Source organism: Mobula hypostoma, chromosome X1, assembly GCF_963921235.1.
Source record: "Mobula hypostoma chromosome X1, sMobHyp1.1, whole genome shotgun sequence".
NCBI classification, from domain to species: domain Eukaryota; kingdom Metazoa; phylum Chordata; class Chondrichthyes; order Myliobatiformes; family Myliobatidae; genus Mobula; species Mobula hypostoma.
Window position 1 is genome coordinate 6020254 of NC_086128.1, and position 6094 is coordinate 6026347.

Genomic DNA, 6094 nt, shown 5'->3' on the forward strand with positions numbered 1-6094 from the left:
GTTAATTCTGTTAAGTGCAGAAAGACAACTAGGAGGAGAAAATGAGGCGAAAAGAAAATGAATGTTTGCCTTTTCAAAAAATCAAGTAACTATTTATCACATGTCAAAATGAATTTGAATTGATTAAATTATCCTTGGTTAAAGAGACCATAAGACATAGGAGCAGAATTAGGCCATCAAGTCTGCTCCGCCATTCCATCACAGCTGATTTATTATCCTTCTCAACCCAAATCTCCTGCTTTCTCCCCACAACCTCTGATGCCCTGACTAATCAAGAACCTATCAACCTCCACCTTAAACATACTCAACGACTTGGTCTCCACAACCATCTGAGGAAATGAATTTCATAGATTCACCACTCTCTGGCTGAAGAAATTCCTCCCCATTTCTATCCTAAAGGAACATCCTTCTATTCTGAGGTTATGCCCTCTGGTCCTAGACTCACCCCACATCCTCTCCACATCTACTCTGTCCAGACCTTTCAATATTCAATAGGATTCAATGAGATTACTCTCCACCCCCCCCCCCCCCACCCCTCATTCTTCTAAGCTCCAGTGAGTATGGGCCCAGAGCCATCCTCATTCCTGGGCTTGTTCTCATGAACCTCCTCTGGATCCTCTCTGATGCCAACACATCTTTTCTCAGATAAGAGGCCCAAAAATGCACTCAATACCCTAAGTGCAATTGACTAATACCCTTAAAGCCCAAGCATAATATAACTTCTTTTATATTCTAGTCCTCTAGTAATGAACACTAACACTGCATTTCCTTACCACTGACTCAACCTGCAAGTTAACCTTTAGGGAATCCTGCACAAGGACTCTCAGCTTCCTTTGCATCTCTGATTTTTGAATTTTCTCCCTGTTTAGAAAATATTCCACACCTTTATTCCTTCTACCAAAGTGCATGTCCATACACTTCCCTACACTGTATTCCATCTGCCACTTCTTTGCCCATTGCCCCAATCTAAGTCCTTCTGCAGACTCCCTGCTTCCTCAACACTAACTGTCCCTCCACCTATCTTCCTAACATCCGCAAACTTGGCCACAAAGCCATCAATTCTGTCATCCAAATCATTGACATATAAAATGCGAAAAGAAATAGGCCCAAGATCAACCCCGGTGGAATAGCAGTAGTTACCAACAGCCAAACAGAAAAGACCCCCTTTATTCCTACTCTTTGCCTCCTGCTAGTCAGCCAATCTCCCTATCCATGTTAGTATCTTTTCTGTAATACCATTGGCCCTTTGCTTGTTTGGCACTCTCATGTCTGTCACCTTGTGAAAGACCTTCTGAAATTCTAAATAAGCAACATCTACTGACTCTCCTTTGTTCATCCTGTGTGTTATTTCCTTAAAGAATCCAAACAGATTTGTCAGGCAAGATTTCCCCTTTGGGAAACAATGCTGAAGTTGGCCTATTTTATCATATGCCTCCAAGTTGCCCAAAACCTCATCTTAATAATATAATAATAGATGCCAACATTTTCCCAACCACTAAAGTCAGGCTAACTAGTCTATAATTTCCTTTCTTCTGCCTTTCTCCCTTCTGAAAGAGTGGAATGACATTTGCAATTTTCCAGTCCCCTGGAACCATTCCAGAATCTAGTGATTTTTGAAAAATGTCTCCACAATCTCTTCAGCTTCTCTTTCAGGACCATGTGGTGTAGTTCATCTGGTCCAGGTGACTTTTGCGCCCCTTATCTAAGAATAAATGCTCTGATATTGGAGAGGGTTCAAGGGAGGTTCACGAAAATGATTCTGGGATTGAAAGTCTTATCATATGAAGAGTGTTTGATGGCTCTGGGCCTGTACTCACTGGAGTTCAGAAGAATGAGGGAGGATCTCATTGAAATCTATTGAATGTTGAATGGTCTTGATAGAGTGGATATGGTGCAGGAGTCTAAGACCAGAGGGCACAGCCTCAGAATAGAATGACATCCAGTTAGAACATAGATGAGGAAGAATTTCTTTAGCCAGAGATTGTGAATCTGTGGAATTCTTTGCCACAGGCTGCTGTGGAGGCCACGTCTTTATGTATATTTAAGGTAGAGTTTGATAAGTTCTTGATTAGTCAGGGCATGAAGGGATACAGGGAGAAGGCAGGAGATTGGGGCTGAGAAGGAAACGGATCAGCCATGCTGAAATGATGAAGCAGACTCAATGGCCTAATTCTGCTCCTACATCTTATGGTCTTATGGACGTACCTACTTTCAGACCTTTCAGCTTCCAAGCACCTTTTCTTTAGTTATAGCAACTACACTCACTTCTGCGCCCTGACATTTTCAAATTTCTGGCATATTACTGGTGTCTTTTACGGTGAAGACTGATGCAAAATACGGCATTTCCTTATCCCTCATTACTACCTCTCCAGTGTTATTTTCCAATGATCCAACATCCACTCTCACCATTCTTTTACTCTTTATATATCTGGAAAAAATGTTTGGTATTCCCTTTTATATTATTGGCTAGCTTACCTTCATATTTCATCTTTTCTCTATTTATGACATTTTTAGTTGCGTCCTGTTGGTTTTTCAAAGTTTCCCAATCCTCTAGCTTCCCATTCATTTTTGTTATACCCTATGCCCTCTCTTTTGCTTTTATGTTGTCATTGACTTTCTTTGTCAGTCATGGTTGTATTATTCTCTCTTTAGAATACTTCTTCATCTTTGGGATGTATCTGTCCTGCGCTTTCTGAATTGTCCCCAGAAATTCCAGCCATTGCTGTTCTACCATCATCCCTGCTAGTGTCCCCTTTCAATCAATTTTCACCAGCTCCTCTCTCAGTGGAATTCCCTTTATTCCACTGTAATACTGATACATGAAACTGCAGGGTGAATTCTATCATATTATGATTACTGCCTCTTATGGATTCCTTTAACTTAATCTCCCTCTTCTAATCTAATTTCATTACACTACACCCAATCCAGAATTACCTTTCCCCTAGGGGCTCAAACACAAACACTAAAAAGCCATCTTGTGGGTTTTCTACAAATTCTCTCTTGGGATCCAGGGCCAACCTAATTTTTGCAGTCCACTTGCATATTGAAATCCCCCATGACTATCATAACATTGTCCTTTTTACATGTCTTTTCTACCTGTTGTTGTAATTTGTATCCCACATCCTGGCTACTTTTCAGAGGCCTTTGTATATACAGTAACTCCCATCAAGGTCAATAAATAACAAAAGGTTAATTGTTACTTTATTAATAATTGTCACACCACACATCAATCCAGAAATTTTTCTTTGCAGTTTTTATACAAGAGATGAAGTACTGGTTTAATTTTGTATAGTACTTCATCAGTTACAATATATTTTAAGACAAAGTGAGGCCATGAACATTCATGTCTAAATGTAAGTAATCATTTTTCTTTCTTCATACCTTTATAATGTGCCATCCCGTCTATACTCCTTTGGAACCTTACCTCATAGGTCATTCTCCTATGGAGGTACAACTGCGGCCTTGCTCAGACTGTTAATTTACATAGTAACTTGATATTTCTTCAAGTGACAAGTAAAATGGCATCAGCATGACTGCATTAAAATTTTACATCTCCCCTAAAGATCGGAATAAATTGGTAACCTGGTCAATTAGTTCATTATTGTCACACGTATCAAGGAACTTAGAACATAAACTTAGAACATAGAACATAGAACATAGACTCCTGGCAAGATGATGGTGCAATTGGTCGTAGTGGCTTCTATGGAGTCAACAAAAGGTACTACTGTTCTATGCTACCGCAGCATTAAAGCCAGGACCAACAGGCTATGGGGCAGCTTCTTTCTACAAGCCATTACACTTTTAACTTCATATGACTGTATATTGCAACTGAGTCATAAAGCAGAAATTTTTACTCCCTCACGTTGTGGGATGGATGTAAGATTTAAATAAATTCTAAACTTCTAAATTCTAGAAGTTCTTCTAATGATAGCAATATCTTGCGATACATTAGGAACTGAAAGGACTGCAGGTCTACACCATCAGCAGGTTGCTGGCTGGTGGAGATATTGAAGGAGCTGCGCAACATGCTGCTGCCTGAGTCGATGGAGGCTCACAGTCTAATAGCGAGTGGCCATCATGGTCACTTTTCTTGTGATCACAAGACCCCTTTGGATATTGTTAATCTCGTACTCTGCAAGCTTGATTTGCTGATTTGTTGGGATGAGAACAGGGGCGGATGGCGGGGGAGTTCCCTGGCCTCAGTTGTAGCGAGAACTAGGCCTCAAGCCATGGTGTTGCCTGTTTGCAGCCGCCCGGAGTGAGGGGATAAAGCTGTTGTGCTTCACTGGGAATGGTGTGTGGGGCACGGTATCCTGAATGGAGTTGTCATTGCCCTCCTGGAGTTCCACTTGGCAGAAGACAAGCTCTGTTGTTGCTGACTGCAGATATTTTTGGCGGCACTCAATGAGTTCGGGGCCTCAAGCCACAGGGTCGCCTGCTTTACAGCCGCCGGGGAGAGGTGTCCGAGTCGAAGGTCGACTGAAGATTTCAAATGGACTGAGGGGTCTGGACTATATACACATATATTGTGTGGCATGTTTTTACAAATATACTATATATGCTTGTATATGCGAGGACTGGGCCTCAAAGCTACGGAGTCGCTGGGTGGGCTTCGGGGCCGGCTGACAGATGATATTGGTGGCCTGAGGGTCTGGACTATATATATGCATATTCTGCATCATTGTATTTTACTGATATTTTATATGAGTTTGTTTTCTTGTATGCGCGAGACTGGGCCTCAAGCCACATTGTTGCTGTGGGGGTGGGGGGATGAGAGACTCTTTTGTTCCGTGATTGTGATCTTGTGTATGCTGTACTGTGTATGGTGGCCGGTAATGTGCTTTTGCACTGTGACCCTGTGCTAATGCTGTCCCATTTGGCTGTATTCATGCATGGTTGAATGACAATTAAACTTGAATTGAATTGAACCGAATTGAATAGAACAGTACAGCACAGTACAGGCCCTTCCGTCCATGATGTTGAACTGACACCTTTTAACCTACTGTAAGATCAATCTAACCATATAGCTCTCCATTTTTCTTTCACTCATGTGCTTATCTACGAGTCTCTTAAATGTCCCTAATGTATCTGCCTCTACCACCATCTCTGGAGGTGTGTTCCAAGCACCCACCACTCTGTGTAAAAATCTACCTTTGGCAAATCCCCCTATACTTTCCTCCAATCACTTTTAAATTATGCCCTTTTGTATGAGCCAAAATTGTGTCATATTCCATTCATATAGATCAATTCATTACAACAGGTCGTCAAGGTAGTACAAGTTAAAATAATATCAGAATAAAATGTTACAGTTCAGATAAAGTGCATTGCAGGTAGAAAATCAGGTACAAGGTCAAAATAAAGCAGATTTGAGGTCAGGAGTCCATTTTATCATACAGGAAAACATTCAATCATCTTATAACAGTGGGATAGAAGCTGTCCTTAACTCTAGCGTGACTTGCTTTCAGGTTGTACCTTCTGCCTGATGGGAGGGGCTAGAAGAGAGAATGCCCTGGGTGGGTGCGATCTGTGGGTATGCTGGCTACTGTGGGAGCAAGAGATGTGGGCAGGGTCCATGGAGGGGAGAAGGTTTTTCTGTTGTGTCCACAACTCTCTGCAGTCTCTTGCTGCAACCTGTTGTAGTTCTTGCAATCTGAAATAAAACAAATGGAAATTGATGTCAACACTCCACAGGTTAGACAACATCACTGGAGAAACACAGTTAACGTTCAGGTCAATAATCTTTCACAAGAAATGAAATGAGACAGAGACAATGATAGTTTTGAGATGCAATGGCAGCGATGAAGGTAGGAAAGGGTGAAAAAGCACAGGTCTGTGAAGGCAATTCCCTTCTAGGGCAGAGTCAAGGAATTTCCACCTAACAACACCGCAAGTACCTTTGTCACCAAAAAAGCAGATTTTTAAGAAGGTTCCCTCTCCTCCAGTTTCCTTAAGGTTGATGTAGTCATGGGGGAGGCGATAAGCTCCCACTAGCTATTAAATGCTTCCAATAGTGTGAATCTCAAATAGCCTCTGACAACCAAGTCCAACTCCTGGTCTTCACGTGTGGCTGAACTACTAAGCACGGCAGAACCGC